This window comes from Vulpes vulpes, chromosome 5, assembly GCF_048418805.1.
Source record: "Vulpes vulpes isolate BD-2025 chromosome 5, VulVul3, whole genome shotgun sequence".
NCBI lineage: Eukaryota > Metazoa > Chordata > Mammalia > Carnivora > Canidae > Vulpes > Vulpes vulpes.
In genome coordinates, this window is record NC_132784.1 from 104,598,029 (window position 1) to 104,610,251 (window position 12,223).

General features: G+C 33.5%; 1 long non-coding RNA gene across 1 annotated transcript; it reads right to left on the reverse strand.

The window, feature by feature from the left end:
• Positions 1–3,147: 3,147 nt before the first annotated feature.
• On the reverse strand, positions 3,148–8,093 carry LOC140599077 (uncharacterized). Its single transcript, XR_012001795.1, has 2 exons — positions 7,982–8,093; positions 3,148–6,208 (listed from the first exon to the last, which is right to left on the reverse strand). It is a non-coding gene; the product is annotated as an uncharacterized lncRNA (long non-coding RNA).
• Between the last annotated feature and the right edge of the window lie 4,130 nt (positions 8,094–12,223).

The window sequence follows — 12,223 nt, forward strand, 5'->3', positions numbered from 1 at the left end:
CAGCCAAGAAGGAATGTTTAGAAAAGTCTTTCTGGTAGGAAGCACCACTCAGCTAGAACTAGAAACAGCATGTTCTTAACCCACCCAGTTCCCTGATAAAAGTAATTCATCTGTTATAATCATTTATTCTTATATTCTTAGATAAGAATTATTCATGTGTTTTTAAATTTAAGCTTTAAATATTTATTTTTAAAATTTTTATTATTGAGTATAATGACACACCACACATATTTTTTAAAGTAACAATATTTTAAATTCTCCATTACTATTTTGAAGCCAAATATATCTGAAAGCTTTCATTAGCACACGACTGCTTGCACACCAGTATCTTCACCAGTTAAATGGCCATTGCCATTTGAGCCTGCAATCATAATGAACGTGGAAAATAGCATAAATCTGATGGATGGCGCATAATGCAAATATTTTATACTTGTTAGCTGTGTATGTGTGTCAGATAATTGTACATTTACTACTCTTGGATCTCAATTAATTCATTCAGGATGATTGGATATTAGTGAAAATAAAAAAATGCAAACACCATAATAATGTTACCTGAAAGGGTATTTCATTACCTGTAGAATGTAGGAGACATTTCTCTCATTAGCATCTTCTACTAAATTAGGGTTTTATGCTGTTAGAGTATTTGTGGCTTAGTCAAAGCTCATAAAATAGACAGTAGCCAATAATGGAGAGGAATGATTTACTGGCAAAGAACCAAGTCTCTAAGTCCTTTTTTTTTTTTTTTTTTACACTCGTGTAGTCAGAAATTACTTAGACTCATCTTTTCACATTTCCTTCAGGAAAAAGAGAGAATAGATACATTTTTTATTGTCACTGACTTTCTAAAAAGAATAGATATACATTTAAAGACCTTTAACTGTTTATAACGGCCACTAAAATTTCATTTGTACCCTTCCAAGCACCAACTAGAGATACACATGTAACATGATTTTTCAAAAAAATAATTTTTTTTGTTTTTTCCTCCTGTTATATCTGCTAGATAAGGAAATAATTTTAGATGGGCTGCATTATTGACTTGGGTGCGTATTAGCAAATAAGATCAGAAACAGGAGTTAGTCTTAATAAATCATCCAGAATGTTGTGATATTACCCACCTATGATGATGGACAATGGCTACACACAGGTCTGAGAATACTGGATATTTCTGTGAGTTTCATTGACTTTCAGCTCATCAACCTCTAACATTGCAGCTCTGCTTACACAATACAGACATGTTGGACAAATGGACAGAGTGAACAGCCAAGAAACCAATATAATTTGAGTTTAGAATGATATAAAGGTTGAGAAGGAACTGACCAAGAATGACTGATAATTTGTTTATGACTTTTTATACAACAGTTTCAGTGGATTTGTCTAAAGCCAAAATATTTCATAGGTCTTAGGGTTCATAGCTCTTTTCCCTGGGGTTTTCTATATTTTTATAGGCTATTTAAATTTCATCACAAAACGATAGTCTTATTTTAAATACAATGCAGGCTACAATGAAGTGTAAAACATTATATTCTCATTCAAAAATACATTTTTAAAACATTTTTGTGTCTTAGAAATAACTTTAAGTAGCATATGCCTTAGCCATAACAGTGGTTAGCATCTGCATCATTTAGTAAAAGAAATCTCAGAATACTATGACTTTTAAGACTATTTTTAATTATGTATTTTTAATGTATATGGACAGTTTTGGCCTCAGTTCATGTAATTTAATTTGAAAACTAGATTTTTTATTTTAAAATGTCGGAGATCTTACAAGTACCCAATGGAGGTATCATGCTCTGAATCACTAGTATGTGTTCAGTGATTATTTTACATAAAACACTGTGACAAGGAATTGAGTATACAAAGTGTCCTCAAACTACTTATCATCAATGATGGAAACAACCAAACAAACAGGATACATCAGACCAAATAAAACAATGAGCTAGAAAAAAAATAAAAAACAAAAAAACAAAAAACAAAACAATGAGCTAGGCTTTTTCTCTGCTGGAATAACAGAACTTATTGTATGATTACTTACTTATGCATTGCCTTAAAAATTAATTTCTTATGTAATACATTATCAAACATATTTATAACCTGACAAATACTCTTTCATTTCACATAAGAATGTGCTGTATTGATTTTCTATGATGTTACTCTTTCAAAGGCTTAGTAAAAATAAAAATCAAGAAAATAACTTTCTAAAGAAAATTTAGTCACTAACACTGTTTTAATTCACAAGTCTTTTTATGCTTTAATGACAAGAGGACTTTCTGATAGCATCAATATCAGAAATCTTTTCTGATACCTTCCTCAGTTTTGTTTTGTTTTGTTTTGTTTTTTTTAATCTCTTTGTTTAGCCTGCCTTTTATTGCTTCGTAGCAGCTTTGGTATTCAAGATCTTTCCTGTTTTTGCCTTTTTCCACATAATGAAAATTTACTCAGTTCTTGGGAACCTGCTGGTAGAAATAAAATAGCCCCTCTCCTTATACGTATATAAATAAAAATTGCATGGTTCATCCACTTGTGCACATAATCCCAAGTCTTAAAATTTTAGCACTTAGGTATTCGGCGGATGCTTCCCTGATGCCTTTCTAGTTAAAGCCTATGAGGATAAACATTATTTGTATTTGTATTTGTATTTGTATTTGTATTTGTATTTGTATTTTCTTAATGTTCAGTCCTAATTTGGCTTGATAAAATCCCAAAGTAAGGAACAGCTTTCCAAAGAGAACTATTTCACAAAGTCCAATTTAATTTGTTAGCAAAGTTAGATGGAACGTATCGATAATATAGAAATAAGCTGTTCATATAATTTTTTCTTAGCTAATAAAAATGGCATATTTTCAGTTTAAATGAATTTTCTCCTCCACTTACAGATGTCATTTTTCAAACTACTCATGGAACAAGTTTAATACTCCTGCCATTCACCTGTTTCAAAACAACTGTTTCCTAGATCAGTATTATGTCTTTGCACAAACAAGCAAGTGGCATTAAGAGAAGCCTGTTTTCAGATTTCAAAGCAATCATATCTGCCAAACCCTATAGTAATGGGCGTTAATGTACACCATTTAGTGGACTTTTAATATCCCTATAATTTAGGGAGTTAAAAGGAGCAAAATATGGCAGAGAAGGAATTACAGTATTCCAAAATTTAGAACAAAATTGCTTTATTAAGTGCAAAACATTCAGTTATAAGGAAGAGTGGCATCACATTTTCTACTGAATATGTTAAACATAAATTTTCTCATTTAACTACTTTTGTACAAATTCCTGAAGCTTTTATAGAGTAAAACATTTCTTTGTTTTTATTTTTTTAACCTGTATACCTTGGAGGAATTTCATGACATTTTAAAGCAATAATCCACAGACATTATAAACCTAAATTCACTTCTTAGGAAGTTATAGAGCAAAATGAAGTTATTCATCAGATATTCTCCACCGAAAAGCTATTAGATATAACAGGATAATTCAGAAAGGTGACCAGTTGCAAGATAAATTTCAAAATCAGTAACCTTTCCGTAGAAGAGCACTAATCAAAAAAAATGGAAAATTATTATTCCATTCACATTAACAATAAATACGTGTAAAGGGGTAAGAAATAAATAAAACAGGATATGAGCTTTTGCAAAGCAAATCACATTTCCCTATGGTATATGGAAGAAGACTTGAAACCAACTGACTTATTCCTAGACAGTAAGATCTAATAGCCAAGTTCTCTTGAATTAATTTGTGAGTTAAAATAAATTTCATCAAAACTCAATGGGATTTTAATGTTTCACCTTTACAAAATGATTTTGTGTCTACCACGAAGGAGGATAAGATAAGAAAACCTCTGTATGTGCAGATTGTGCATGCGTGTGTGTATACACAGTTGATCCTTGAACAATACGGGAATTAGGGATGCTCACCCTCATTCAATCAAAAAAATCTATGTATAACTATTGACTCCTCCCAAACTAAACTTCTAACAGCCTACTATTGACCGGAAGCCTTACCAACAACATAAACAGCTGATGAACACCTAGTTAGTATATGTAGTATATACTGTATTCTTATAGTAAAGTATGCTAGGGAAGAGAAAATGTTATTAAGAAAACCGTAAGGAGGAAAAAAAAAAAAAAAAAGAAAACCGTAAGGAGGAAAAAATACATTTATAGTACTATATTGTAAAATTTTCACATACAAGTGAATCCATGCAGTTCAAACTGAGTTGTTCAAGATCATCTGTATATGTAGAGAGAACAATGAGAGGAGAGTTGAATTTTTATGTGTTTCTGGTTTTATTAAGCTAAGACACTTAACAAAGTATCATATTGGTTCAATGGTAAAGAGACAAAACGATGAATACATTAAGAAGTCCCAAATCTATCTACTTTATGTTAAAATTTAATATATGATAAGGGTGGTATTCTAAATCAGTGAAGAAATGGTAAACTCTTCATTAAATTGCTCTGGCACAAATGAGGCAAGGTATCTGTATCCTCATTTTACCAATGAGGAAACTGGAGCACAGAGAGGTTAGGTGACTTGTCCATAGTCACACAGCAAGTAGGCAATAGATCAAGGACTAAGCTCAAGCAGGCTCCCTCCGAAGTCTGAGCCCTTATCATGATGTCTTCCTAATACTTAATTTTTGCAACAATCTTATTTTACAAATAAAAAAACTGAACAACAGGAAAGTAACTTCCTAAGATTACATATCAAATAATTCAGGCCCTCAGAGTAGTTATCTGACTCCTAAAAAATATTGTTTCTAATTAAATCTGAATTGACAACAATCTAGGTCTTTTGAAGTGGTCAGATTATTTTTATAAAATAGTTTCATCAATTATTATTAGCTACCTAATACAGTGTTATTTCTAGTATTTGGATAAACTGTGAGAAAGAGGAGATAGCTAACAGCATCAACTATGGTCTTCCAATTTAATAAAAACATGGATAAAAATTATTTTGATATTGCATAAAATTCTCCAAAACAGACCTGATTCAGATTTCATCCCCTTTGAGAATATTTTTGGGACTTTATTTCACTTACATCCTCAACCTAATAATAAAATAAATTGTTCTCTCTTCATTATGCTGTTTTCCTTTTTTTTTTTTCTCCTCTATCTCTAGTTGACCACAGACCCCACTGGATTATAATTATCTGTGAAAAATGTTTTTGTGTCTAGATATCAGGGGTGAAGCAAGATTTATTTGTATTTTCAGGGAGCATTACAGTGCCTGTCATATAATAGAAGTTCAACAAATATTTTGCATTGTCCTAAAACTGGTCATTATATTAACAGAGTACCTTTCTATACAGTACAAAACTAGAGGCTATTTGGAAATAGACAAGAACATTTGTCATAATGTTCCATGATCTCCAGAAACCAAAGAGAGCTAAATAGAACATCAAAAATAAGAATTTTAAAATTTGGTTTCAAATCTTTGGTCTACAAGTGTTTATTGACCACCAAGCTTCATTTATCTTTTCATAAAATGGAATGATCCCAGGGTTTTTGTGAGCAGTAAATGGGAAAAGTTTAGTAGAAACACCAATTATAATGCCTACTATGTACTATCCTGTCAATGTTGTTTATCATTTTAACATTAATATAGCCATTTATTAAGCTATTGTAACATATCATCTCCTCTGTCAACCATTGTATATACTATACCATCTAATCTTCATGACAACACTACGATACAGCTAATATATCCTCACTTTACAGGTAAGGAGACTGGAAGTCAGGGGGTCAAATGAGTTGCCAAGGTGCCATATCTAGAAATTAAGAAAGTTGGAATTCCAACTCAGAAGTGCCTGATTACGGTTTCTGACTGTAGCCACTATATTTTTTTTCTATAAAACAATATCTTTAAGAATTGCAAATCTCTATACTCTAAGAAAATTATGTTCTAAAACATAGAAAACTAAGAGATATAGATTTGGGGGAAGTGGTAATAAAAAAATAAAGACTTCTTAGATGACTTAAGTTTCACAGAACATTCTGGAGCTGAAAAAGAGCACATGCTACCAGAGTCAGAATTCAGAGAATAGGGGCACCTGGGTGGCTCAGTGGTTGAGCATCTGCCTTTGACTCAGGTTGTGATCCTGGGATCCTGGGATCCTGGGATCAAGTCCTGCATTGAGCTCCCCGTAAGGAGCCTGCTTCTCCCTCTGTCTATGTCTCTGCCTCTGTGTGTCTCTTATGACTATCAAAATAAAACCCTAAAAAAGAAAAAGAAAAAAAGAATTCAGAGAATGCCCAATGACTTCCAATTTCTTTCTCTATTCCAGATTTTGTTTCTTAGCTATAAACTACTGAATATTTTCACACAAAAGTCTCAGAGATTCCTCAAACTCAACAGATACAGGCTTTCTGTCTTTGGAGTTCTTTCTGACTGGATTGTACCACTCTACCCCTCCCTCCAACTCATTCCTCCCTCATCTACCTGACCTGAATTAAAATAATATTTGCTGTCTGTTTCCAAACTAAGAAGATTGTGAATGCACTGACAGCAGAAAATTTGTCTTCTTCAAATTCTGTGTTAGATTCTGTAGTACCTAGTCTGGTGCTTGGCTCCTAACAACAACAACAAAAAATACAATTCCTATGTATGCATATATGTACCTACCCACCTATCTAACCGGTCAATTGTACACAAAACTAACACCTAACCAATTTACAGATGCTTAATTATTTGACTCTGGGTAAACTGTTCTTTTTTTCATCATTTAATTATAGTTAATATATAGCTCACCTCAAAGAAATAACCCAAACCTTCTACCTAACTGCTGGTTAATTTTCATACTGAATAACATTTTTATACAAACGTAATCTTTAGGGAAAACGTATCCCTCTCATCACAATCCCTCCTCCATTTAAAAGTAACATTTACTTCTAAAACACTATAGAATTCTGTGTGATCACATGGGGAAAAATTTCTGTTGTTTATCTCTTTGCTTTTCCCCCTCTCCAAAGGAGTAAATTCCTTGAATTCAAATTCTCTGTTCAGAAGGTTTTGTTTTTTTTTTTCCAGAAGTTGATTTTCTAAAAAGCTATCTACCTGTATTTATTTACCTAACAGAAAGATTTTGATGGCCTCTTTTTAGGTAAGGCACTTTGCTAGGTCCTAAGGACCAATTTATAAAACAAGATCTCTGATCTCGAGAAGCCCCCAGCGTATGAAGGCTGATAATGTTCACATCCTGGGAGGCAGCTTATGAGAGTGTCTAGTTCAGTGTTTGCTACATAGAGAGTACTTAATAAATTCGTTAAAAGAAATGATCAGAATACGATATAGTAATTATAGCCTTATCAGTTTATACAGAAATCACATTCAGCATCATCTTTGCAGCTGAAATTACTTTATAGAACACAAAATTCCAACAGATTAACTGACAATGTCTTGATTTTAAAAAAATAATATCTCTAACACTCCGTGCATCTGACATATCAATTTTAATAAACCATAACACATTTTGGAGGGGGAAGCAATTAATGCCAAATTAAATAAGAGGTAACTGGTTGATAGAAGCAAATTTACAACCTGAGTAACTGCAATTATTTTGGGTATTTTATTTGTATCCTAATACTAATATCAATGAATTGTTTTAAATGGCTTTAAAGTAGCTAGGTGATTGTTTTGCCACAGATTAGGGAAATCATGGTTTATTGGCCAAGTCACTGACCTTCCAAGATCCTGAGCTAAAATCCCATTAGCACAAGTTGTTTTAATGTGAACTTGATACAGAAACTCAGAGCCTGAGAAAGGAGATCTGAAAGGCACCTTTCTAAAAAACAATTGATTTGCTTCATTTCATTGAAATGGCTAATGCTTTGATGGTTCATATTTACAATGGCTTGTCCTGCTCTTCAATGGAGTTGATATGTTGGAGTCTTTAACACCATAAACTTGATCAGAACTTCCTCAGTAATAAACAGACTGGATTTAAGGGGTGTGCCCCTCCTCATCAGGCCTCTGGAGCCCATTTGCTTACCAATTTGTAGCTAAAGACATCGAGAATGGTGTTCTTCATGCTCAACTGCTTCAGGTAGTTGAAAATAGTTCTGGGAAGCTCAATATGCAAACTGGTTTGGGAGCCTGAAAGACTTCAAAGAGAAGAAAATTTGACCTTCCTTAGCAAAAGGCTGTTGCTCAGTTAAATTCATTTTTAAGTATGGAATTTCCATAGCATTCATAAAACACGTGAAGAATGTCTATTTTCCTTGTAAGTGACTTCCTAAACGACTCAGAAAATTAAAAGCTGGGATTCTAGTTTGCACATTTTTGCTAAATGCCAAATTTATTTCAAATTTTCACAGTGATTCATGTTGAATCCCATGGTTGAAACACGTGGCCTATAAAAAGCATCTCTCCTCCACATTAAGGTGCGTAACGCTGAGGCTGAAACTTAGCAGCTACTGAAGGGCCAGAGGTCGATAGGTTTGTTTTCCCTTTTCAACTCCACTCCAGAAGTGTTCTGGGTATATTTTCTTTCTTCACCTTTGAACAGCAGATTCGATTTAATCATGAACATATTGAAACCAAGCTATTAAATTAAGACAAAATGCTAATTCTCTCTGCCCCTTTTTTCTTTTCTTTTCTCTTCTTTTTTTTTTTTTTTTCTTGTTTCTGTTGGAAGGTTTTCGCTGAGCAAGTATGTCCTATGACAAGGTGCAGAATCTCGCACAGGTTACTTGCCTATCAGTTTGCAAAACAATTTTGCCATAGCAGCACTTGGATCCCCTATGGTGAGTTCAGGGTTAACATAATGCTCACCAACTAAAATTCTTACTAAAATTCTAAAAGATGAAAGAAGTCCATGGGGGTCACACCTCAGTAATCAGGAAAAGAAAATTATCTTCTGCAGGTCAGTCGAAAATCCTCAACAACTAGTACCATCCCTGCCCCTCTCTACGCGTGTATCCTGCCTACAAAAAGAATTCCATGCATTCCTTATGGAGAAATCCCAGGCCAAAATTAAAGGATCTTTTTGTCCCTTAGTGGACTCTAACTCAGCTTCATACCCAGATTTCTATACAATCCCCACAGGATTCCCAGCCCTATTTTTAGTGTACGTCTCATGCATTTAACCCGTTTCTCTTCATGGTGAAAATAAATACCTGGCTCATAGGTTCTTCATGAATGTGATGGCAATCATGGTAATAGCATGATTAGTGGTAAAATTCATTTGTGCAGGAAACAAAAAGACAAGATTTTTTTTTTTTTTAATTTATTTATGATAGTCACACAGAGAGAGAGAGAGAGAGGCAGAGACACAGGCGGAGGGAGAAGCAGGCTCCATGCACCGGGAGCCTGATGTGGGATTCGATCCCGGGTCCCCAGGATCGCGCCCTGGGCCAAAGGCAGGCGCCAAACCGCTGCGCCACCCAGGGATCCCTTAAATGATTTTATGTTGGGATTTCTTAACTCTTTTTAACTTGAATAAAAAATAAGCAGCTTGGGGATTAAGTCATCTTTGAAAACAAATCCAAACCTGTAAGATGGATCAGAAAGCTTTTAGGTAAAGGTGTTCAACAGCAAGGGCACATTACCAAAGATGAACTGTACCAATTAAAAAGCAAAATCACATTTTAAATCAAAGTAAGCTGCAAAATTATAAATTTGTTTTGTTATTTTTAACGTATATTAGGTATTATATGAGTGGATATATGTAGGAGAATAGCACATATGCTGCTTTCTTATGTTTTAGTTATCTAAATTACCCAGCAACTGATAAAACAAAAAAATTAAAAATCTCCTTGTTTCCAAATATTTTAATATTTTATGTTGTAATAATAAAACATGCAAATCATTTTTTTCTCAATTTTTTTTCTTTAGTAGCTTAGTTCCCAGATGAATGAGAGTATTTACATAAAGTAAAAACAAGGAGGATAATTAATTAAGCTAAAGTATTCATACTGATTTAATAATCTGGGTATTTCAGGCTCTATAGATACAAATATTATCAACAAAGATGAAAAATTAATTTGATGTCTCCAAATGTATATATATGTCTACACATGTGTTTTCATCTACTTATGTAATATCTCAGTTCAATTAATAAATAATTGTCTGGAAAAAAAACACATGAAATCCTTTTGCATTTCAACAACGGTTCCTAATCTCAGCAAAAATACTCAAGAAAATTATAAATTCCCTCCTGACTATCTCCCTGGATTGCTAGTTTACACTTCAGAAGTCACTCATCTTTCCAGTGTCTGTCTCAACTACAAAACTGGCCTAAAAATCTTTCCTTTTCTGTAGGCATTCTATATAAAATTCTCAGAGTAAAAATTATATATCAGGTACAAAATAATGTTGTCAGTTCTCATATTTCTTTGAAAAAGAATTAATGTGAACTACAACGTGCACAGTTACAAACGAAAGATGGAAGTTAAAAGAAAACAATAATCGATAGCTGTGAAATCCCAAAAGCCAACAAATCCAATCAGACAAGGGAAGAGTTAAAATATGAGAACTCCCAAAAGCTTAGATGACTTTGGAAACACAGATCAAAAACAAAGAGACGGAAAGTATAATTAAGTCCATTACTGCTCAGTCAAATGAAAACAGCCATGACATCCTCTCTTATTTATGACACCAGCAAATAGCTCAATTCCACTCTTGGATATTGCTGTAGGACAGCAGTGGTTCCACAGCAGGTGAAACAGAAACAGGCTGCTAGAATTTATGTCACTAGGTCACGTGAGAGATGCAAGATTTATGCAGAAGTCCCATAAAAAATAAGTAGCTTTTGTATCTTATAACAATTCTTGTTCTCTAGCGAACAGAAGTCTGGCTGTAGCAACATCCGTGGAGACCTAAAATTTTCTAAACTACATTTAGAGTAATTAAAAAGTGTATTTACTTAAATATATATTTTATCTCAGATATTGGAATTTCCAATAACAATAAAAAATGCTTAAGCAGTCGAGCTGTTTATTACCATTTAGAAAATATACTTATGAGTTGTCCTCAGTAATCCATCAGTGTGGTACGTACTCACCATTTGTGTAGAAGGTGCAATAGAAATAGTAAAGGGACTGTTCAAATCACACACAGTACATCTTTTTAGGATGTTTTCTAATTATTCTTCATTTCTGTTCTCTCATCTTTCTGGTCAAATCTTGCCTTCTTAACCACTTTGTTATTCCCACTTCCTAGAACAGTACTTAGCATGTAGTAGTTACTCAGTTATATTTCTTTCAATCTATTATCAATGCCTAGAACAAGTACTTTATTTACAACGGATGCTCAATAAATATTAGCTGTTTGCCTGATTTTATTAGTTAAATAAAAAGGTTTGCAGTGATAGAAAATCTCTTCTTCACTGCTGGTGGAAGTATGAATTGGTACGACCGTCTGGCAATCTATTTTTCACATTTTTGGTCAAGAATGTTCAGAGCAAAATAGTTTTTAAGAACAAAAAGAGAAGAATAGATAAGTAGTGGTATATTCCTATAGGGCAACGTCACCGAATAGTGAAATGGTACCGACGATCTCTACACAGGTTATCACAAATGACTCTCCCAAATAAGATCCTGAGAAAACAAAACCCAATTGCAGATCTTTATATAAAGTTTTGAAGCATTAAAGCAATACTATGCTATATTATATACTACATGTTATTATTATTTATTTTACATCCATGGAAGTAAAAAGCACTACATTCAACAGAGTGGTTGCCTTGGGACATAGAAGGATATTTGCCTACAGTAACTTGGGACACTGGGTAGTCCAGATGTATTAGTAACTTTTTACTTTTCAAGCTGAATGGTGAGAAAATGAGAATTTTAATTATTATTATTCTTTTCACCTTTCTGTAACTCTATTAGAGTTTTTAAAGGAATAAGAAAATAACATGAACAAGGGAGTAGCTAATCTTCCATGGGATAAATATTCTAATTCAATTCTTCTTACCACCTCAAAATTATTAAGGATAATTCTACCTTGACTAAGGTTGGGTGCTGGCAGGAGGGGCACCCTTTAGTTCAAGCATGGCAAAGAGACTCAGACCCCAAATATGGAACCCAGGGAAGAAAGATGAAACCTCAGAAAGCGAAAGAAATGACTTTCTTTAGCCAGGCAATAGTAATATGAGTAGAAAACAAGATGGCCAAGAAGCCATCAAATGCCTCCTCTGCCAGCAATCTCAATCTTGCTTACATTCTCTCTATAAATTGGGTGAACATCATAGTTTTCTTTTTTTTTTTTTTTTTTTTTAACATCATAGTTT